This window comes from Danio rerio, chromosome 12 (genome assembly GCF_052040795.2).
Source record: "Danio rerio strain M-AB ecotype USA chromosome 12, GRCz13ab, whole genome shotgun sequence".
Classification (NCBI taxonomy): domain Eukaryota; kingdom Metazoa; phylum Chordata; class Actinopteri; order Cypriniformes; family Danionidae; genus Danio; species Danio rerio.
This window is the reverse complement of record NC_141032.1, coordinates 42,806,545-42,832,216: the sequence shown is the minus strand read 5'-3', so window position 1 is coordinate 42,832,216 and position 25,672 is coordinate 42,806,545. Positions and strand designations below refer to the sequence as shown.

General features: G+C 35.6%; 1 protein-coding gene and 1 long non-coding RNA gene across 2 annotated transcripts in view; both read right to left on the bottom strand.

Moving 5' to 3' along the window:
- The window catches only part of cdh12b (cadherin 12b), a 320,630-nt gene that overhangs the window by 200,404 nt on the left and 94,554 nt on the right, over positions 1 to 25,672 (bottom strand). The window lies entirely within an intron of this gene.
- On the bottom strand, positions 9,222 to 12,988 carry LOC147841474 (uncharacterized). The gene is made up of 3 exons (XR_015504813.1): positions 12,721 to 12,988; positions 11,269 to 11,968; positions 9,222 to 11,195 (listed from the first exon to the last, which is right to left on the bottom strand). It is a non-coding gene; the product is annotated as an uncharacterized LOC147841474 (long non-coding RNA).

The following is a 25,672-nucleotide window of genomic DNA, read 5'->3' as shown; positions in this document are numbered from 1 at the left end:
AAATGTACATAGCGATACAAATCAATACTAAGCCTGGGTTGGTATTTTTGATGAACAAAAATCCTTGCAATTTCTCATTAAACCACCAAATATATCATGATTTTGTCAGATAATCAGAAAGCACATGCAATCAAAATATTTTTATGATATGTTTTATTTGTGATAAAATAAACAATTTTGTAAATCAGCATAAAAAAATGGTTTACTCTTATTTGTTAGTTTAAAACTAATTATAATGAATAATTATAATCAACATCATCATGTTCATCATCAACATGGTCTTAATTAGCATTTCTCAAATGCAATGTGATCACATATTTGCTTCACTGTATTTTAATAACAAAATAACAACCTTGCAGAGCAAAAGAGACATAAATAATAATAGTAATAATAATAATAATAATAAAAATAATAATTTCTAACATTTTAAAGCCAGTGTAGTGTATTTATTTGCTATCATATGGCAATTTCCTCAAACCTAAATTAGCATGCTTTTCAATTCAGTTGAGTTTAATCAAAATAAATAAATAAATAAATAAAGATTAATTGTATGGACTTGATCTACTCATTATGCATGAATTTAAATGCATTCGGCAGCACTCTATGCTTTAATTAATTCCATTGAGCTAAATAGTTTTGAGTGCATACTCTACACACATGAGGCATGAGTCATTAGGTCAGTTTCACTGTAAGTGGAAAAAAAATGTTATGTAAATATGTAAATGTGCTATGTGTCAACATTAAGGAGCCCTATCTTATACAGTAGATGATGGAAAAAGCTAAATGACACAATCTGAAAGCTAAAGAACTCACTTATGATTTCAGATCATCTTGAAGTCTGTGCACAGCCACACTCGCTTTGAACATTCAAGTTGTGTGCCAGGGGATGGCTGTGCCAAGTTCAGGGGCAAACACTGTCACACTTGAGTATAGTGATGCACCAGTCTTGATTTTATATTGGCTCATTCCAATATAGATTTTCAATTATTTTTTTTTTTTTAAACTATTTGAAACGCTATTACAGTAGGTTAGGTTGTTAAGCTTTGTTTAGTTGTTAGCTTTGTTAAATCATAAAAAACATACTTGTACAAAACACTATGCAGGCTGAATAAAAAAACAAATTCACTCTCCAGAAGCCTCTCACACCAATTCAGTATTTTCAGGAAGCATGAGATTCTGCCAGTGATTTTTCAAATGCAAACATAATCCACACATAGGATCAAATCAACAGATGCACAACTCAACGAACACTATGCTTACAACATTAGGTAGAGAAGTTTACTACAGCACTAGACAAGAAATAAAATTAACAAATATGCTTGCTATTTTCTGACTTTATGAAACTGAGCATATGTCTCATCTGTACAATCTTATAATTTTTACAACATTAAGGAATCTTGGAAGTTTAAAATGAACAATGGTCAATATTTATCAAATTTGTTAAAGTGAATGCAGAATATCCTTTTTTTTTTCTTTTCTTTTCTCTTCTGCGCATTTTGGTCATTGCTTATGGTGCCTTTGCTGCCACTATAATACTCTCAGCTTCTCTGGTCTCTTTCAAATGGAAAGTTCACCCAAAAAATTACAACTAAATATTCTAACATTACTTACCCTCTACCTGTTGAAGACAAAACAAGATATTCTGAAGATTGGCAGACTGTAGCTTTTGAGTTCCATAGTAATTTTTTCTACTACAGATTTAATGGTTAACAGTTTTCAACATTCTTTAATATACAGTTTATGTCAGAATTATTAGCCCCCTTTAGAATTTAGTTTTCTTTTTTTAAATATTTCTCAAATTATGTTTAACGGAGCAAGGAAATTTTCACAGAATGTCTGATAATATTTTATATAGTCTTATTTGTTTTATTTTGGCTAGAATAAAAGCAGTTTTTATTTTTTAAAAGCCATTTTAAGGTCAAAATTATTAGCCCCTTTATGTTTTCGATAGTCTACAGAACAAACCGTCATTATGCAATAATTGCTTAATTACCATAACCTGCCTAGTTTACCTAATTAACAAGCCTTTAAGGCCTTTAAATATCACTTTAAGCTGTATAGAAGTGTCTTGAAAAATATCTAGTCAAATATTATTTACTGTCATCATGGAAAAATACAATAAATAAGTCATTAGAAATGAGTTATTAAAACTATTATGTTTAGAAATGTGTTGAAAAAATCTCTCCATTAAACAGAAATTGTGGAAAAAAATAAATAGGGGCTAATAATTCAGGAGGGTAATCATTCTGACTTCACTGTATCTTAATTTGTCATCAACAGAAATAAGAAATTCACAAAGCCTTAGAAACTCCTAAGAGTGGGGAAATTGTGAATAAAATTTCACTTTTGGGTGAACAATCTTTTTAATGCTTCATTTATGGACTTTATAGTATAAAATAGTTGCAGGGTAATTTGGTAAACAACTTAAAACAAAGATTAAATGGATGAATGAATGAATGAATGAATGAATGAATGAATGAATGAATGAATGAATGAATGAATGAATGAATGAATGAATCAATCAATCAATCAATCAATCAATCAAGGAACAAACCAACCAACCAAACCAACCAACCAATCAATTATCAAAATCAACTAACTAATTGTTGAAGCAACCAATTAATGAACAAACCAACCAATTAACCAATTAATGAATGAACCAGCCAACCAATCATTAAATGAACAAACCAATCAAACAATCCTTGAACCAACCAACCAACCCACCAATCATTGAACGTAAGAATGAACGAACCAACCAAACCAACCAACCAACCAACCAACCAAACCAACCAACCAACCAACCAACCAACCAACCAACCAACCAACCAATCAACCCAATCAAACAACCAACCAACCAACCAACCAACCAAACCAACCAACCAACCAAACAACCAACTAACCAACCAACCAACCAAACCAACCAACCATCCAACCAACCAACCAACCAACCAACCAACCAACCATCCAACCAATAAATGAATGAACCAACCAACCAGCCAACCAACAAATTATTGAACAAACCAACAAACCAACCAATCGACCAACCAACTAACCAATCGACCAACCAACCAACACAACCAACCAACCAACCAACTAACCAACCGACCAACCAACCAACCAACCAACCAAACCAACCAATTAATGAATGAACCAACCAACCAAACAAACAAACCAACTAGTCATTAAACGAACGAATCAACCCTCCAATCAACCAACCAACCAACCAACCAAATCAACCAATTAATGAAGGAACTAACCAACCAAACCAAAAAATCATTGAACGAATCAACCAACTAACCAATCATTGTATGAATCAACAAACCAATCATCCTAACCAGCCAGGCAACCAACCGACCAACCAATTAATGAATGAACCAAACAACCAAACCAGCCAATCATTGAATGAACCAACAAAACAACCAACTAATCATTGAACGAACCAACAAACCAACCAACCAATCAACCAAATAAACCAACCAACAAACCAACCAAGCCACCAATCAACCAACCAATCAAATAACCAACTAACTAATCAAATGATTAAGCTCATGGTTGCTGATTGAGTGTATACAGGAAAAAAGATTGAAATCAGATTGAAATCAGAAAGGCCAGATTTAAAATGTGCATGCCATCAATAAATTCATCTCTATCTGAGCTCATCTGAACCCAGGCAGGCCATTTTTTATGCCAAATCATCAGATTACTTTTACTCCTTGTTTCGCACATCTGCTTCTCTTGTTCCACATCCGTCTCGTTGTGCTGCTGTCAGCCTGAGTGACACGTGTAAGAATAAAGCTTTATATTAAGAGCAGTGATCAATGCCTGCAGATGGATGTGTGGTTGGGTGTTTTCGCTCAAGCATTGACTCCAATAGTGATTAAACAATCCACTGGTTAAATTTTGGTGCAGGGCAATCATTGTAAAGCAGTTCTACATGATGATGTGATCAATACCCCGAAAGCAACAAGGCCTTCTGTATAGGAACATAGTGAAGATCGAATGAGTTCTTAACTCCTGCGGGATTACAATAAACCAACATTGATTACATTGGGATGGGAACATCTGCAATGTCTGAAATCAGCAAGAGGGAAAATGGCATTAAAATGATTTAGGAACAAATGATGTAATTCATTTCCACATCTTCTATTATCTTACTATATTCTATGTATTTATTCATTATTCTTTGGCTCACTCCGTTATTTATCAGGGGTTGCCACAGTAGAATGAACGATCAACTATTCCAACATATGTTTTACGCAGCGGTTGCCCTTTTAGCCACAACCCAGCATTAGGAAACACCCATACACTCTCACATTCACACACATACACTACAGCCAATTTTGTTTAATCAATTCTCCTATAGCGTGTCATCAACCGTCGCCAAAGTACTGTTCCAATTCAAAGTTCACATCTTGCCAAGTACAGATGAAATTCCTGGATGTGTACTTGCTCTGCCCCTTTGGCCAAGGATGCATCGAGAGGTGACTTGTGTGAACTTGCGAAGCTCAGGTATCCCAGAATGCATTGCAGCGTAACCAGCAAGCGCTAATGACAGAGGAGGAAACCCGCACAGTTTTAAAAATACTCATTTACTGTATCACAAAATAAAGTTCTAAGAGTTTTTCAGGTGACAATGGAGTTGTTTTAAACTCAAATCGACAGTTTATTCACAAAGATAGCACGTCTTTAACGATGTGGCTCAACTTATGCGGACTCCGACTCCCAGCCTGCCAGCGGGAGCTCCGTCATCAGCTCCCCCGCCAGAGCAGCTTTACTTCGGCCAGGCCATCTCGGACGTACCACTGGACCTCATCACTCCATTGTAGTTAAAACATAATATTTAATACATCTTGTGAATATCTAACCGACAGATTTTTGTCTTATAAATCTATTATTTGTTCTCAGGTGTATTATTTTGGCAGTGTTATTTTGTTGCCGTTTATAATGAAATAATAAATTAAAAGTCTTTAATTATGTTACCGTGTTGTATGCTGTTTGTCTTTTGCCAAATTGTTTGACGTAATCTTTATTTCTTATCGTGTATGTCTTTATTTCTTATTGTATGTATAATTACTATTGTAGTTTAATAGATCTTATAATCAAAGCCACGTGTCAGTGTATATTAACTAATTTTAATTCACATTTATATGAATATATGTGTACATTTTCTTAAATCAATAATGTAGATTTATAATATTAATATAATATTAATTAAATCATTTTATTGTTAATGTACAAACAAAAATGAAGCATTGCAGTAAGAAATATTTATTTTGTACTGCTGTTTTTATATGCATGTCAATTTAATAAATAATATTTCTGCTACAAAACAAACAAAAGATTATAATAAATCATTCAATTCAATGATGAAAGCTGCAAAGCAGTCATCAGTAAATAAATAAAAAAAAATAATATACACCTCAAAAAAGAATAGACAAAAGAAAGAAAGTAAAGTCTCACTTCTATCACTCTTTAAAAGTTTTGGTTTCAGTTTGTGTCAATTTAAATGTTCAGTGTGAGATGATCTTCATTTTTCTGTGTTAGTGGAACAGCAGGGCGAGTCAGCCGACCCAATTTATGAGCAGGTTGAGCAGGATTATTGCGATGACCACCGGCGCAATACCGCTCTTTGTTATGAGCCGCAGTTTCAGTGTAAACTTAGTAAAGGCGAGCTTCTTTGGCGATGACATGTACAGTATTAGATTTGACTTTTAGCGAACATTTGCGCTGAACACGCAGTGAATGCAATGCATGGAGATTCGGGCACCTTCTCCAAGAAGCGCGTACTCGATTGATCTCAGCTGGTGGATCATTATTCACCACGTGACGTGTCATGATCGCTCTCATCTGCACCTCAATTTTAGGTGGGGTTTGCAAACCTGTGTGCTTTAAGTTTTTACTCTTCAGCCGTTTGCATTTCCCGTGGTCATAAAAGCTCCTTCCCTGTCATCTGACAGCGGAATACCTTGAGTGATTGACAGCTAATATGAACCAATATAGCGGCAGGGAAGAGCGATTCAGCACGTTTTTACAAAAAATCAAAACAGGTCGCACTACAACCATTATCTGCAGTCGCACTAATGCGCCCAAATATATTATGAGGTCGCATAGATTAATTTTCGGGCGCATATGCGACCAAAATGGTCGCAATTTCGAGCCCTGTAAGATGCAGGATGTAGCTAGGTAGCTAAGTGGCAGGCAGGGGCGGGAACAGCTTACCTTGGTTCTGGCCGGCGCGAGTTCCCTCCTAACACTTCCCGCCCGTCACAGCGTCTAACAAAGGGGCGGGGTGCGTGGTGACGTCACTGGCCTCCCTGCCCCTTTGTTTACACGGCGGGCGGGGAATGCCAGTGATTGCTGTGTACAGATAGAATCAGCGGAGTGGGGAGCGCTCCTTCTCCCCGCTCCGCTGATTCTGTCAGTGTACAGCGGTCGGCGCGGGCCACAAAATATTGCACTGAGGGCCGCAAATGGCCCGCGGGGCGCGAGTTTGAGACCCCTGATGTACAGTGAAACCAATGAATCCATGGTGAGGTAAGTGACGTTATAAAGTACACTACTGTTCCATTTGAAGAAGTACCCGACTTGTGTCCTCGCGTCCTCGGGAGTTCGTTCTTCCAAGTCTGAACTTGGCAAGTCTGAACTTCCAAGGACGCAAGTCCGAACTTTGCGTACTTGGTATTGAGAAACAGCCCATATTAACCACTAAGCCATTAGCCACTAAGCCATATTAAAACTGATAATAAAACGCAAAGTTAATGTTATAAATGGTTTTCAACTAGTTTTTAAACATCTGAATGGTTTGAGTGGATTGCAGGAATATTGTGCTAACAAAGATCATCTGTTTGTATGTCTGTATAAAAAACTGGCTTTATAAGACTGCCCATTAACCAATGAAACCCCATGTGTTTCTTCTGTATTGTTTCCTTGCTCCCTTGCTGGAAGAACAATAAATCTTTGAAAAAGGATCTTCCTGGGAAAGTGTTTACAGACAATGAATAAATATTGCATTGGTAAATATTGTATGAAATAAAAATGTGCATAACAATGTGGTCACACTTTACAATGAGGTTTCATTAATGCATTTACTAACATTTGCTAATAAGGAACTGTACTTGTACATCAATAGTTAATTATAGTTCAACATATGGTAATGTGTAAAATCGAGGCATGCTTGTTAACATTAGTTAATGCACTGTGAGCAAACAAACTAGAAAAACTTTTTTCAATTATCTATCATTAACAAAGGTGAATAAATACTGTAATAAATGCATTATCCATAGTTTGTTCATGTTAGTAAATACATTAAGAAATATTAACTAATACAACCTAATTGTAAAGTGTTACCAATAATTGGGTGTAACGTGGTCCACATTAATGCTTTAATGTTTTCTAGCTACATTTTTGGGAACGAAGTAATGTAACGGATTACATTTTTAAATGTGTGTAATTTGATTACAGTTACTAAAGTAAGTGTAATTGTATTACCTACTTTACAAATATAGTTTTTAGAGAAAAATTTAAAGAAGTGATTGCTTCTTCAAGTGGAAATACAGACATTACTTTGATTTCTTTAAGGGAAAAAACTAAAATATTGCAGTGAAATGCAGTCTATGTCCAGTCTCTAAAGAACCTTCAACTGCTTTTAACTCGACCAGCAACTTGTTCAAGCACTTAAATAGAAAGCAGTAACGAAAATACTCGTCACCATGGAGGACATGGAGGTCCAACTCAGCTCAAACAGACCAAATTGTATTTTTGTGAAGGAAAGACAATAAAGGTATCTTCTGAGTGTTAAGAAAGGCGTAGCTGCTTACGGGGCTATTCACATATTGTTCGTTTGTTCACATGTCACAAGTTCATTATTTCCAATGGAGCCATGCGGCTTGTGTGCACATATCGAGAGCACATATCGCTCATGCTCACATTTTCCAGCCGCACCAATTGAAAACTGCGAGCCATTTGACAAAAACTGACCGATTTATAATTTGACGGCTTTATAATACGCAAGAATATACACAATTTGGTAGATTAATTACCTCAGATAAACACAGAACGGCCAAACACTGCAGTGCTTTTTCATACTATGGATGTCAATGGTTACAGGCATAAAATTCTCTTCTAAGTGTCTTCTGTGTTTAAAAAAAAAAAAAAAAAAAAGGCAAACCGGTTTTGAACAATAAATGATGAGAGAATTTTAAGTTTTGGTTGAACATCTTTAAGTCTTTTGAATATATCAAGCCGCTGTGATCAACCCATTTAACACCTTGGCTCAATCAGGATGGCAAAAGGATCGCAGTATATATCAAATCACGTAGATTTATTCAAAAACACTTACTTGGAAGGACATCAAGAATACAGGAGACATATGAACGACAAGGGGTGACGACACAACTGAGAATATCGGAAACAGGAACTAACAGAACACAGGGGCTGCCTCCGAAACCGCCTACTACTCAGTAGGTACTGCATTTGAATGTAAACGTACTACTCGGCTGTTAGAAAAGTATGTTCTATACAGTATGAATGTGAAAAGTATGAATGGAATTCGGACGTACTACATCCGCCATTTTGTCATGGTCACACGACCTGCCTGCGTCATTTGCGTCGCTTCACTCCCATTCATGAATTCGCTCATGGGGCATCATGGGATAGCGCAGCGTGCATGGGATGCACACTCCAGAATCTCGCCGGAAGTAGTAAGTCATCCGGGTACTTCTCGCATACTGATTTTCGAATTCTATGAATTCGGACATACTACTCGGCTCGCATACTGATTTTAGCGTACTATATAGTATGGAAGTATGAGGTTTCGGACCCAGCGAGGGACTTAAATACACAGGAAATTATTAAACTGATTACATACAGGCGGTAAGATACAGGTGGAAATAATGAGCATTAATAAATGGCGGGAATTGGAACAAAGAAGCACATGAGGAGGGTCACATGGTGAAAGCAAACGGAACACAGGTTCTGTTTCTCAATATGCGTTCTTCAGCGGTCTTGCGTCCTCTTGTTTTCTTGTAATGTCATCGTTAGCTGCCAAAGTTCAGTTCCAATATTCAAGACCGCAAGAACATAGCATGCGTAAAACCTCCCGGATGTGCTCTTGATATCGAGGATGCACCGATGCAGACTTGAGCTTCGATCTCACTCTAGAAGTCCCAGAAGTCATTGTGACTGGGTGTGGGAAGCGCTGCATTTTATTTAGATGTATTTTTAAAGTTCAGAGATATCACTTATTTATCTCAGCAGTTTCCCTAAATGAGACGGTGAATATAAACATCACCATGGACATCTTAATAAAGGAATAAACACATTAAGTGTGTTTATTTGATGGAATTTGTATTAAATCTGTTTTATTTATATTGTGCAATGTATATGTATAATGTTTCTATGCATAGTATATATTTTGAAAAGGGGAACAACAATAAATCGTTGTATGAATCCTGTAATGTTCAAATAATTTTCCATTTAAAACGCATGAAGGTCTCGTGGTCTCCCGAGTTCGTTCGTTCAGCTCTCTGCGTTCTTGGAATTGAGAAACAGCCAGGATCTGACACCATTGAAATGTTTTTTTTTTTATAATAAAAAGAGCTACAGTCTATTTAGTATTTTTATATGTTTTAAAAGTAACTTCAAAGTAAAGTAATTAGTAATCTGATTACTTTTTACATTAAGCAATTAGTAATGTAATCAGATTACAACTTTTCAGTAGTAGTCAGTAATTTAGAATCGATTACTTTTTAAAGTAACTTACCTGACACTGGGTTAATGTTAATGAAGAATCAAATATATACAATAGTCAAGATTTGAAGTGTTTCAAAAAATTGTCCTTGAATCATTCATATCTTAGGACAATTTGGAAAAAACTTTTTTGATATACTTCAAAAGTTAACTACTGTATGTTTGTGTATGTTTTTCAATCATATTACACAATTTGTCAACAGTATCTGGATGCAGCCTTTATGATGGATGCTGAGACTGCATCACTCAGCGATGCAATGTCAGGCACAATGCAATCAAATGGAGCTAGTGAAGTCACTGTGACGGGTAGGGTTAGGGGTGGGGTTAGGTGAGCCCATTAAAAAGCATTGGATGCAGCCCAGATTGCACTGCACCAGGTCTGCAACCAGACCCCTCTTCAATTCATATGCATCAGATAACAAATAAAATGTAATAAATTCCCCAGAAAAACCCCAATAATCCCAAACACTGTTCTTTAAAAAGAAACTTCTGACACTATTGACTGACATTTCCTCTGTTCAGCACTTCCAGCGACTTCCATTCAGCTGGAAAAGGTGCAGCGATCGTCTCCAGATTCTATCTAAATCAATGGCACTTTTGGCTACTAGAGGAGCCGATGTTTATCAGCCCAAGTAATAGCAGCAGTACAGATAGACTGCCTGAGGTAAAAGCCCCTTGGATCTAAAAAAGCAGAGTGAAATGTTTGCCAGGATTTAGACACACTGTTTGTCTTCCCGTTCATTTGCTGTGTGTTCTAGTCAATACGACATTGCACTGTAAACACTATAGAATCAGGAGCTTTTAAGTGTCCAAGACGTGTCGAAGATATTCCCTTCAGAGAAACGACCATTTGAGCAACTCCAACCCCGAGCTAAGCTTTCTATTAACCGAGCAGCCATCTGGAACCACTGCCCGGAGCTTTGTGTTGGTGTCCTGAGCTCCATCCCATGCATGTCCTCCATCACAGCCTGGCTCTGGGCGGCAAGCAGGGGGACGGAGGAAAACCAACCCACACGGATGGAGCTTAAGCCCCGGAGAGACCTCAGGCTGACTGGATTAAATGCCAATCGAGTCTGTCACTTAAATCTCCCAACAGTTCTAAGAAGTCCATCCAGCTCTAGGGTTGCAGAGACTTTCCTCTTGTCTGTTCTCCTAACTGATGGAAGAACAAAAGTGATGTGGTATATAGATTAATGTGCCTTTGTTTTAAAGCGTATACATTTTGAAAGTGAAGTGAAAGTCATGACATGTGGCCAAGTATGATGACACATACTCAGAATTAGTGCTCTGCATTTAATCCATCCAAGTGTAGACACGCAGTATGGGTAGGGATCACTGGCTGGTACGGGCCCTATTACAACATTCTGATGGTGTTGTGTATGAAAGTAAATAGGTTGGGTTGGGGGTGGGGGGTGGGGGGTGTGTCGGTGGTCATGGACAAAAGTGAACTGCAGGGGGTGGTGTGGTGTTTTTTGTGTCATGAACTAAGCAAAGAGCTGGGAGAGTCGGGTTGGGCTTGGCGGGTTTGGCTGGGTGTCGCCAACAAAAGTAAAGACTGGGGAAGGGGTGGGTGGTTGAGATTAGAATCATCATAACTCCTACAGTAGTACCCCCCCTCAACCAGTGAAACCTCTGAGAATGGGGGATTGGTAGTCTCCGCCACAGACCCTTGGCTAAAGGTCAGATGTATATGGCACACTTTTCTGGAAACACTTTTGCATGCCCTTAGTCGTCCCCTGATTGGTTTAAATAAACAGGAGTGCAGAAATCTTTATCAGTCTATCTGGAAACAAGTCTGAGTTTAGAAACACCGGACTTCTGTTTAAGTATAGATGGTCTGAACGGGAGTCAGCAGAGACTTAAAATTTTAGGCTTTAAAAAGTCTTGTAGGTCGTATATCATTTTAAAAGGGTCTTCAATTTGCTATGTCCATGAAAAGCTACATATTCTGGCCAACACTCAAACAATCGCCAACAATCCATCTCAATAAAACCTTTAACATAACTCTATTTATATCTCTATTCACCATATGGTTTAATTATCTTCCTTACAAAACATTTGTTTTATAGTTCTTCATGTACTTAAAGACCATATGTTGCGAAGACACTGACTTAGACAGACTGCTGTGCATACATTTAGTTCATTATAGATTTTAGAGCTTGCAATTCATTCATTTTACTTCGGCTTCTATTTCAGAGGTCACCACAGTAGAGTGAACCACCTATTATTCTAGCCTATGATTTACATAGCGCAGGGGTGCTCAACCCTGTTCCTGGAGATCTACCTTTCTGCAGATTTTAGTTGCTACCCATTTCAAACACACCTGCCTGTAATTATCAAGTGCTGTTCAGGTCCTAATTAATTGGTTCAGGTGTGTTTGATCAGGGTGAGAGCTGTGTTTTGCAGGAAGGTAGATCTCCAGGAACAGGACTGAGCAGCCCTGACATAGCGGATACCCATCCACCCACAAACCAACACTAGGAAACACCCATACACACTCATACACACATACACTACGGCCCGTTGAGTTTGTTCAGTTCACCTATAGTGCATGTGTTTGGAGTGTGGGGGAAGATGGAGCACCCAGAGAAAACCCACATGAACAACTCCACACAGCTGGGAGTCTAACCAGCAACCTGATTGCTGTAAAGTGACATACTAACCACTAAACCACTGTGCAACCCCAAGTTTGTAATTCTTGTCATTCTTTTTTCTTTGAATAAATCCTAAGCATTTAGCTCTGTTTAAGTCTTAAATTTCCTTTCCTTCACAGTGGTCTTAAAAATATCTTAACCCTCTCAGGCTCAAAGCAATTTTTAGAAACAGGAAAAATCTGATATTTGGGGAAAATTATCATATGGGGTAGTACAATAGAATTCTGACTATTTTTTTAGAGAGACCTTCACATACAAGGCGTTCTGGGATGTTGCAATTTTGCAACATTGCTCAGTGTGGTAATTAGACACTGACGACTGTATATGATATGAACACTAACTTTTTATATACAACTTTTCAAACAATGTAAAACAAATTGCTTTTCAGTGGCAGAACAACAGCAAAAACAATATGGGATCCAAATCCAATAACGCAAATCCTCATTGAGTAGGTCATGTTTCCAAGTCACTTTGTCATGTGGTACTCCAGGAAACTTTTTTTGTGTGTGTGTGTGTCATCTGATGAGCAAGTTGGGAAACTGTTTGTTGCTAATGGACAACCAAGTCCTGCAGTGGTACTTTTGAGTAAAAAAATAATAATAATAATAATAATTATATATATATATATATATATATATATATATATATATATATATATATATATATATATATATATATATATATATATATATATATATATATATATATATATATATATGTATCTGGAGTAATAAGGTAGTTAATTTTTAACTGTTGCAAATCAGCAACGCCTGCCTTGAAAGGGTTAATAAGTCTTAATTTTGACTTGGTAAAACTTGCTGAACCCTTGTGAAACAGCAGCTATCTACAATGCCTCTCTGACCGCTCTTCTGGACCGTTGCTCATAATTTCCTGACACTTAAAAGGTCTTTCTCATATGACCCTTTTCACACCGGGTACAGTAGACAGTAAGTACAGATACCACCAAAATATGAGCATGCCCATAAGCATGAATGGTCACTCATCATGTGTTGTACACTATATAGTTTGGACAGAATTATTGTTTTCTGAAATTCGGTAAGAACAGTAGACTAGACAAAGAGTGTTTTCATTCTAAAAGGTTTGAAAATGAAAACGCACTAGTCTAAATGGGACCCAAAAAGTGTTCCTGCAAATGTGATTGTTTACTCACTGCCAAGCTGTTACCCAGCTTCAATGTAAGAAAAAAAATGGTCAATATGTTATGTAACCTCCACAAAATCTACAGTTCCCTGCAGTTTCCAGCTGAAGTGAGCATTACATGCATTCAGAGAGGGAAAACTGTTTTTACCTTTCATGCAAATGATGATTAGAGGGCAGAGTATTAATTAACCAGTTCCTTACACTATACTATTTAATCACCTAAAACCACATCTATTACAGTGCATGATTTGTAAACTAATGCATTATTGTTTACATTGTTAAACACTAGAGAAATTGAGGCAGTGATAAAACTATTAAAAAATGCTTAAAGGGGCTAATAATATAGCCTTAAAATAAATTTTCCAAAATTAAAAACTTTTATTCTAGGCAACATACAACAAATGAGACTTTATCCAGAAGAAATAATATTATAGAAAATACTATGGAAAAAATCCTTGCTCTGCGAGACATCAATTGTAAAAAAAATTCACAAGAGGGCTAATAATTTTGACAACTATAATGTGTATGTGTATACAGTGGTCACTTGTTATTCGTGGAAGTTACATTCTAAAAATAACCCGCAATAGGTGAAATCTGCGAAGTAGTCCTCTTTATTTTTAACAATTAATATAGATGTTTTAAGGCTGTAAATCTCTTACTACACGCTTGTTACACTTTTCTTAGACAGGCATTACGATGTTCACACTTTTCTCTCTTGTTTAAACACTCAAAGTTTAAACTTTCGTAGAAAAAAAGTTCACTATTATAGAATGAAACATAAAAATTAAATCCATTCAATCTTCATTTATTTATTCCGTAATGCACGCGACTTTCCTTTAGCATGTTCAGAATTTCAACAGTTTGCGCAATGGTTAGTATCTTCCCCTGCCTTTTGTGTGCTACTGCAAGATGCCTGTTGACATTGTCATGGGACGATAACCATTTTCAAGGTTTACCACGGTTTGGAAAAGTCAAGGTTTTCAAACAGTCACAATTTTCTGCTATACTGTTCCTAAGGTACAGTTGAAGTCAGAATTATTAGCCCCCCTTTTTATTTATTTATTTATTTTACCAAATTATGTTTAACAGGGCAAGGATTTTTTTCTTCTGGCGAAAGTCTTATTTGTATTATTTCAGCTAGAATAAAAGCAATTTAATTTTTTAAAAACCATTTTAGAGGCAAAATTATTAGCCCTTTTAAGCAATTTTTTTTTCTGACTGTCTACAGAACAAACCATCATTATACAATAACTTACCTAATTACCCTGACATGCCTAGCTAACCTAATTGACCTAGTTAAGCCTTTAAATGTCACTTTAAGCTGTATAGAAGAGTCTTGGAAAATATCTAGAAAAAATTTATCTACTGTCATCATGGCAAAGATAAAATAAATCAGTTATTAAAAATGAGTTATTAAAACTATTATGCTTAGAAATGTAAAAATAAACAAGCTCTCTAATAATTCAGGGGAGCTAATAATTATGACTTCAACTGTATACGTAAGATTTTTCATCTATTTTATTTATTTATTTATTTATTTGCTTTTTAGAACAACAGTATCTCCAGCAGAAAAGATATCCATGGATGCCATTTCAAATAGTAAAAAAAAAAAAAAAGTTTTTAAAATAAATGAAGACAGCAGAAGTTGATAATTAATTTGAATTAATTAGCCAGGGACATCTACTTTTCCAAAATATTTTAAATGTTTCTCAAAATAACATATATTGTGTTCAAAAGTGGAAAAAAAAGTTTTTTAACCAGACATTTTAAAAGAATATATTTTAGAGCAGTAATCACAGCACCGCGAAGCTGTGATATTTTTATTTAAGGTTATCATACCATCAGAATCTTATATCGACCCATGGCTACTTTGACAGAGCAGAACGTTTTGTTGACATTGTGGTATCAAAACGTACAGTACAGCACTCCTGAGTCACACTGTTAGCGATCGAAGATTTTTATAAATTTGTCAAGCTGAACACATTCTGTACCGTACAGGAGACATGGCACGGAGGAGATTGATTGACATCGGTCTACAGTAAGTCAGGACTCAAAACACAATGGATGCAGAAAACACTTAGCTGTAGAAAAAAAGCATGTCAAATTGCATGGTGAACTGCATTATAGCCAGAGATCACATTCATTCATTCATTCATTCATTCATTCATTTTCTTTTCGTCTTCTAGTCCCTTTATAAATCAGGGGTTGCCACAGCAGAATCAACAGCCAACTTTTCCAGTATATGGTTTACACAGCGGATGCCCTTCCAGAATCAACCCAATAGGAAACACTCATACACTTTTTTTTTTATGCACACAAATACGTTAAGGCCAATTTTGTTTATTCAATTCACCTATACCACATGTCTTTGGACTGTGGGGGAAACCGGACAAAAATGCTAACTGACCCAGCCGTTCATTATTTAAAACTAAATTCTATAATTTAATATTTCAAATTAGAATTATTAAAGATACAAGTTAAAAATAAAAATATATTGTTATGCATAACTAATCTAACAAACAATACCACAATAAGGCTCCAGATAGATGACCAGTCAAATAGCCAGCTGCTGACAGACTGCAGCAATGAAATGACAGACTGCAGGCAATCTGTCAAATTCACCAAATTAAAGGAAGCTTTTTCCATCAATTAAAATGAATGTTCTGTCATTTGGCATTGGCTAAGAGGGTTTAAAAAACACTGTTGCCAATGTTTTAGTTTTTTCAGTTGAAGTGGTTTGTTGCTGTTTGGAATATGACTCATCATAGTTATTGCCAAGAGATTATTAGCTTGGAGTACATACCCTAAAACTCTGAGAAGTGTGGTTAATCATTATTTTGACAGTTTTACCTGCAGTTGCTGGATTGACTTTGTGCAATAAAATAAATAAATAAATAAATAAAAATCTCTAATATAACTACTTTAACTGGAGGACCTCAGTATGGAGCCTATATATACTAAGGACTCTGATCCAATGGGACCAAATGGAGAAGAAGAAAAAAAAAACAATGATTCAGAATGAGTGTTTCCATTAAGTAAAGCGTTGCAAATTAACACAATTATCATTTGCTTGGAAAGTGCTCTTATGGGAGAGCAGAAGTAGAGCAGTGCTTTACAGTCGGCCTAATGAAGCTTCTCGTTTAACAGGAATCAAATGCAGCAAGAGGGAGAATTAGGCATGCCAGTGATTTATTGGCTCGGAAGATTTCATTTTCTTCTTGCTAATAAAAGTTTTCAACTAGGGACACTTGCATAAAAAAACAGTTGCCGTTACATCCTTCCTCAATCAGAAGTTCTGACGTTGTTCACTTCTCAGCATTACAATAAAACAAAATTCATTAAAATGAGCATGCAGTCATAAACTGACTCCATCTGGGATGTTAAATGAAAAGTTAAATCAAAACTGGCTCAAAAGTGCCCACCTGCTTTTTTTTGTTTTTGTTTTTTTTTTTACTTGCCTCATACAAATCTGGATTTGTATTTTATATTATGGAAGCTTGTTGTCACCATATCACCAATAAATAAATAAATGAATAAATAAATTTATGAATGAATAAATAAATAAATAAATAAATCTATGAATAAATAAATAAATAAATAAATAAATAAATAAATAAATAAATAAATAAATAAATGAATGATCATTAAAAAGTGAAGAATAATTGTGATATTTAGTCGCGCAATATTAGGCACGCCTATGAATTACCTTTATTTACCTTGCAAAAGATACAACATAGGCTCATTTTGAAAACGTAGTCCATATACATTTCTAGAGATCGTGAATTATGTAACCAGAATCGGGGCTTTTATAAACACTATAGGTTGGGTTTAGGGAAGGCGGTGGGTGGGGTTATCGGTTGGTCTGTTAGTCTCTTAGTTAGTCAGTTGGTCATGCAGCTAACAGCGCCCTCTGCTGGATTTACAAGGATGGTAGGAACGAATGGCACTCGCAAGAGAAATTGAGATCTTAAAAAGTGTACAAAGCAGTCTCTGGTGGATTTGCGAAAACAAAAACTGCAAAAAAAAAAAAAAAAAAAAAAAAAACAGCTCCTGGGATGCTCTTCAGAAAAGTATACGGGGTTCATAATCAGCATGAGCCTGGGTTGAAAAAATTTGTTTTTCTATCTTTTTCCACGCAATTTAAATTTAAATGCATGCAATTCTGAGAAATTATGTTAAAATTGTGAGATATAAAGACAAAACGTAAAATTATACAACTCAGAATTCTTTATTCAGAATTAGTTTCCTTGCAATTCCAAGATAAAAGTCAGAATTTGAGTTACTTTTTTAAGTAACGAGTAAAATAACGCACTTTTCAAAATTAAATAATCATATCTGAATTACTTTTTAAAAATGTAATGTTATGTTTTAGTTTAAATAATTCACCATAAAAAAATTAATTGCTGAATTACAATTATCGTAGTCATGTTAAAAACCACACTCAATGAGAGAATACAAAAACAGACAGAAATGAAGATGGCAGAGCTTTATATTTCTGCGATATATATATATATATATATATATATATATATATATATATATATATATATATATATATATATATATATATATATATATATATATATATATATATATTTTTTTTTTTTTTTTTTAGTGAGAAGCAATTGTGAGATTATTAAAAAGCAGAATTGTGAAATATATTGTATTTCTGGGATTGCATCTCACAGTTACCACTTTCATTTATCTTGCACAATTCTGAGACTAAAATGCATAATTCCAAGACATAAACTTATTATTGCAAGAATTTTGACTTTTTTTTTCTTTTACCAAATGAAAATAGAGACATGAGACTCTATCTTTTTTCTTTTTAAGTTAAATGTTCTTATTGTCATATAATCCTGTTACCACTACAGGATGAAAAGGAAAATAAAAGTGTGTTCATTTCTAAGACCATACTGTTATAGTTCAAAGACCTGAGAAAGAATGATATATCCGTTAAAACAACATACGCCACATACCGTTAAAATCCATTTGTAAACTCCAGTGTTCCTCCCTGACACAGTGTACTCATGAATAAAGATGAGTCTAGAATCTGAGTGCAGATATAACCATGCCATATGAATTAATATGACTGTTTCAAGTCATCTCTCAAATTGCCCAGTGAACATATGGTGCTGCTAAAAAAAAAAAAAAAAAAAAAAAAAAAACTCATTTAAAAGTTCAGGTGTTACAAAGGACAAAGACACAGAGGAAAGTTTCATGAATGAGTCAGCTTGTTAGCAGATGCTTTCATACTAAAGTGACTTAGAAGAAAGAGCTGGGCTCAAAGAACTTGAGTTTCTGATCTAAAGTCTCGTAATCTGCAGACACAGACAGCAGACATGTGGAATAAGATGTTTAAAAACATTTACCGCAGTTATGCAACCATTTAAAATGAAGTATTCTGTTAAAAAAAAAACAACAACGACAATGCATCGATGGGTAATACAATGAGATTCAAACCATTTTTATATGCGCATGGATGTACAGGAGTACAATACAGGGGAAAAAAAACAATTGTATATTATTATATTATATTATATTTATTATGTTGTATAATAATAATGACAATAATAATAATAATAATAATAATAATAATAATAATAATAATAATAATATTATTATTATTATTATTATTATTATAAACCAATTTAATTAAAGTTGTTTATTAAATACACAGCAAATCAACCATGATTCTAGAATCATAATTATAGTACATTATTATTATTATTCATTCATGTTTCTGGGAAACATTCACACACACACTACGGACAATTTAGCCTACCCAATTCACCTGTACCACATGTCTTTGGACTGTGGGGGAAACCGGAGCACCCGGAGGAAACCCACGCGAAGGCAGGGAGAACATGCAAACTCCACACAGAAACGCCAACTGAGCCGAGGTTCGAACCAGCGACCCAGCTACCTTCTTGCTGTGAGGCGACAGCCCTACCTACTGCACCACTGCCTCGCCGCATTATTATTATTATTATTTTTTTTTTTTTTAATTATTATTGTTATTATTTTTTTTATTATTATTATTATTATTATTACCCTTATTATTATTATTAATGAGGAAATATCAGATGCTCTAGACATAATCTTTAAAATATTGACTTGTGTTAAAAATATATGACAGAGTAAAAATAGAAAATAGTAGCAAATATATGACAGAGGTTTATAATAAAACAATTACAGTGGATCATTGATTAACCCATATTTTCCACAAAGTGAAACAAATCATCAATGCACTGTTGTGCAGCAGAAAGGCACAAACAAAAATATGCAGTTCAAATAGGCTATTTTTATAATTATTTTTTACATTTTTTTTTGGAACAAGATTCATTTGGTATAATTTATGATGTTTTTTTTTTGATGGTCAGTTATCTACAAAATAAACGAGATGAAAGATTAACATTTGAGGTGAAGTGCTTCAAAATAAGGTCTGCTATAGGCTATGCTTTAGCACCAAACAAAAACTGGTTTGTTCAATAAATTATTTGACACCAAAAGCAGGACCAGCCAATTCAAATGGTACCACTCGACTGAATGGCCATTATCAGAGGTTATCATCTGATAAATATGGGCCAGTAGGGGCCCTCTGCTCCAACTATTAGGTTCAGAAGGCTGTTATTATCCATCCACATGGTTATGGGAAGTTAACGAGAATTATTTATATTATTTATTAAATTTCCCATTAATTGTATTTTGCTAACGTCTATCCCTACCCCAACCCGAAACCCAACCCTGACAGCAATGTAAAAACAGACCTGGATCTGCAGTATTTTCTATTAGTACAGCTGATTAACCACAATAATTATTTATATTATTTATTAAATTTCCCATTAATTGTATTTTGTTAACGTCTATCCCTACCCTAATCCGAAACCCAACCTTCACAGTTATGCAAAAGCAGAGCTGGATCTGGAGTCTTCTTTATTAATATAGCTGATTACCCATGGATGGATGATAACAGCCTTCTGAGCCTACCAGTAGACGCAGAAGGCTCTTACTGGCCCATATCTATCATCTGATAACCACTGCTAACCATTCAATCGAGTGATAACATTCGAAGCGGGTGGCAGGACAGGCTTTACAAACTCTTCACAGCACTAAACATGTTCCCGGATTACCTCAGAAGAATGAACTCGGCCTGAAGGATGAGAACTCAGAAACTTGTTGTGAGATTGGAGAAGTCTGGCCGTCATGTGAGATTTTTAAAATCAGTCTGCATATTTGTGCCAGTCTGTCAAAAAACACCTTAATATTTTAGAGAAAGTAGATGATTGATCGTATCCACCTGCAACCCACCCACTTAACTATTATGAAGCCTGTTTTTTTTTTTAGCAGTACCAGTGGAAATAACAGAGATCGGCGCATGTACTTTGGCATATCCACTATGCAATGTCAAGTGAGCGTATGCATAAGGTAACGTAAACTGCACATACTGGATTATGTAATGTGTAAAGTTGCTAACGTGTCTCACAGCGCAAAGTATACCTTATTCTTTAAATGTCCATGCTTAATCGGTCATTGATAAGGTCTATCAATTAAAAGGGTTACCGAGTGATCGTTAACATCATTAATTCATAACAAAATACCATCAAAATGATCATCACTTTGTCAACACAATAAAGCTACATTTCATTTAGGACATAACATGACATGAATGCAGACAGCAAGACAGCTCATGCTAACACAATAAAGGCAGATTCAGTACAGCAGCTGTCTTTCTGTCGACGCTGAGGCTCAGTGTTAAAGTCTAAGGGTCTGCACAGCTCCAGGAACAGCCTCCACTGCTCTGCGCTGCTTTGTGGATTCAGCTCTTGAACTGATATCAAAGGACTGAAAGCTTATGTTCAGGACAAAGAAAGTTTCAGACCCATAAATGATGTGTCATTGCCGCTAGTGTTGTGGAGGCTGCAGGGTTTTCCGAAGCCTCTGCTCGCGCTGACAGTGTTTCCCTCACTGATCTTTCTGCTTTCCTCTGTCTGCCTCATCTTACCATCCCTTTGCCGATGTTCGACCACAGCTAGGACTTTCAGATCAGGATGTCGAACACCAGGAGGTTTTCGCATGCACTTCTTTCTTTCTTTGAGGGTATTTAAAGACACAAAGCACTAGATCTGACAACTGCCCTGGGCTGTGTTTCCCAAACAATGAAGTAACTCGCTTCTGAACTATCACATCACAATGCATTGTTGAAGACGCTAACTAGCTACTTATAATAACAATTATAACTGCTTCATGAAATTATAACTGCTTCATGAAACGGGTTGCAGACTCACTGATTAAACCACATGTGGGGTGTAGATTAGGATGTGAACTAAATAGAGCTGAACAATCTATCGTTGAAGCATCGATATTGCAATGTGTATCCGCAATAGTCACATCACAGGATTAGATTATTTATTAAAGATTAAAAGATAAAGATTTTATTGAATACTATTATTTTTTAAATTATTTATACAGTGACAACTATGTTATTTTACATTTGATTGTTTAATTGCTGCACTAAACATTTCCAGATAAACGTTTTGAGATATGGAACACGCACACACTGACTCATAAGACTCAAGCTAGGAATGGGAAGCAGTTAAATAATTACACTTTCTAAAAAATTGACAGAAGACTTCATGGCTCTAGAACATGATGAAACCCATAAAGAAATATATTATATATTTATAATAGTGTGACAGCAGATCAATAGATTTACTACAGTTTGACCAATATTGCAGCAACCATGTTATTTTACATTTGATTCGTTAATTCTTGCTCAACTAAACTTTTTATTTAAATTTTAGAACTGTCGTAATTATGTATTGTTGTAATTTATTGTATTTTATGCAGATGTACCGCTAAGAAAAGAGACTTCATCCTGCCGGTCGATCTAAACTAATGAAAATTTTTCCAAATAGAGCTATTTAATTCATCTGGTGAGATTATAGCCACCCTAGTAGCAAAGAATTCTGGCCCAGATTTGGCATAAAGCTGGCACAGCAGGCATTCATCCGGCACTGGCATACAGCATGTGGGCCAAACATGGCCCAGGTTTGGCAGAGGTGGCACCGTTTTTAAGGCGGCACACAAGATCTGGGCCAGATGAAAAACGTAGTATTTGGCCCAGATTTAAAAATTTGATAAGTGGGCCATGTGAGTTTGGCCAGTCTTGACCCACATTTAAAATACACTAAAATCATTTTTGAGTAAAGAAAAAAAATTCTACCAATCAGGTCACTTTGAGAAAAAGCGTGCCCATAGTGTGCCTAAAGCGAATCACTCCGTGGGTTTATCATTTTCATTGCAATCGTGACACACCAACCTATCTGGCCCAGTTCAGGCCCAGTTATGAGTTATTAACTTGGCTGAGACTTGGCCCAGATATGGTTTGTGTTTGGCCCTTGTCTGGAAGCCAGACTTGGTCCAGTCATGTACCGTAATTCACTGCGGCATGTGGGCCAAGCAAAACCTGATTGTGTGGGCCAGAGCTGGGCCAGAGAAATTTTGCTATGTGGGCAGGACTCTATAATGATATCGCAGCAAAACTTAATATCGCAATGTCAGATGTTTCCAATATCATACAGCCTTAGAATAAATGATCAAATATTAAAATACTTGATCTGCAATGATTTCTTCTAATTGTTATCAGAATGAGCCAACTTTAACTTAATTATGTTGACATGCTTGTTTTTGTTTAGTTTTTTCCCAGAAAACCCGTATAACCAGCATGATCTCATGAGGAAACGTAACTATTTTACGTTTTGTCAGTTTAGTGGCTAAAAGTGGTTAACAGTCATAAGAAAATGTACAATTTTTAAAAGAAGACATGGCACCAAACCCCGCCCCTAAATCCAACTGTCATTGGGGGATGAACAAATCATACTAAATTGTGCGAATAAGACTGTACGAATTCATACGAATTAGCCACTATATCAAAAAGTTACGTGTTGTCGTGAGATTGTGTTAGTAAAACCCATAAATGACATATATATATATATATATATATATTTTTTTTTTTTTTTTGAAAAACATAAACACATGTTTGACTGCAGTTTATAGTTAAAATAGACACTGCGAGGATGTACAATGGCTATAAGTTTTGTTCCTTTTCACACTACTGATATTTATGATAAATAAAGTGGGTATTTTGGTTGGTAGGTGTCATTAAGTATGTACATGAAATTATATCCATATCACAGAGGCATTTGTTTCCTACTCATGCTTTTAGTAGCTGATTTTTTTTATCATTATTTTTTGGTGGGTTTTCAACTTTAATCAGAATAGGACAGTGGAGATTACCGACAGGAAAGTAGGGATAGCGGGGTGTTGAATGGCGGAGAGGTGTCGCAGACGCAAGTTAAGAGTCAGGGGGGATTAGTTGATGCGGACAAAAGTGAAGAGGGTTGGGGAGTCGCAAAAGAAAGTGAAAGTGAACAGCAAATGGGGGAAGAGGGGGATAAGTAAAATGAGGTGCCGCATTAGATTTCAGAGGTGCCAGGTCCGGATCCGGCATGTTCCGGCACAAATTAAGCAATAGGTTGGATATAGATTTTTAAAGAGGTATCTCACAATAAACTGAAATCTCATTTAGAATAGTTTAGCCTTTTTATAGCCCAAACTGTATTGGACCCAGTACTGGGCCATGATCTGGTGGTTCGGAGATCCCTTGAACTGTAAGACAAGCCTTGCCTTCTCATAGACGTGTACAAGTAGGACTTATAACTGAAATGTACAGCAAAACACACCCTACATAACGTTTTCCAGATTTGCAAAAATTTAGACAACGCACTTTAGTAGATTTGTCATCTGAAATATGTAACAAAACCAACATTATCTCATATAAATTTGTAACTTTTTATGAATTTGTACAATCTCGTTCATACAATTTAGTCAAATTTACATATCAGCAATGATGGTTGGGTTTAGGATTTAGGTTTGGTGCCACGACTCCTTTTAAAAAAATGTTAAATTTTTGTATGAATAAACTTGTATGGCTTCGTACAAACAGCCACTAAACTGACAAAATGTAAAATAGTTAAGGTTTCAAGTGAAATCCGGCTAAAACAATGTATTTTATGTTTTGAAAAAAATGTAGGCTGAAGGCACATTTTCCTAATTAGCCTGGGCTTGGATAACTCAATCTCAAATTGTGTGTATATATACATTTTATATAATAATTGGGACAGCCCGCAATTTCTGTTCACTCTGTATAAAAGCTTTTTATAAAATTATATATATATATATATATATATATATATATATATATATATATATATATATATATATATATATATATATTTTTTTTTTTTTTTTTTTTTTTAATGTCAAAAAATGTTTTATTAATAATTAAAAATTGCATTGATCTTATAAAACCTAAAAAAAATAAAAAATAAAAGAAAATTTATAAGCTTAAATATTGGAACGGAATAATTCTGAAGTGCCCATGTCTAGTGAAAAATTCTGCTAATTAAGGAGTTTGAGATTTTATAAAAATAAATAAAAATGTCAGATTGTTGCTGTAATTAACTAACATGGCATCAAAGACATTGTTTCCTTCTCAGTTACTATCCTTTATTTTGTGGGTTTCTTGACATAAAATTAGAATGATACATTTTTGAAAATCGCTGAAATTTTGGAAAATCCACGGTGGTTTTGGGCAAATACACCCATATTTTTATTTGCATTTGCTGTGAATTTTACTTAAAAAGTGTTTACTCCATAAATGCGTCTCTAATCTGTGGCAGGTAGCGGGGAAATACACTGTCCAGATGCTGGGAGTAATCTCTGAGCTGTCAAATGAGGTTTCCTTCTTCTAAACACAGGCTTTGGTTTGCATGCGTTTGGTGCTTGCATCATGAGGGCTGATTGTTGGCAGAGAGGCCTGGCGGTCTCCCATAGGGCTCTGCTGACTCAGTGCCTCCCGTATCTCTGCTGCTTCTAGCCTGCGGCCATCTCTGTCTGTGTGTTCACACTCGCTGTGTCTTCAGGGGGTAAAGGAGAGTTCATTTCTGTGATGTTACGGCAGCTGCGCAGCTTCCAGCAGGTCAGGCAGAAGTAGATCAAGGAGAGGGTAAAGAGATTTGGAACACGCACACACTGAATCATGAGAC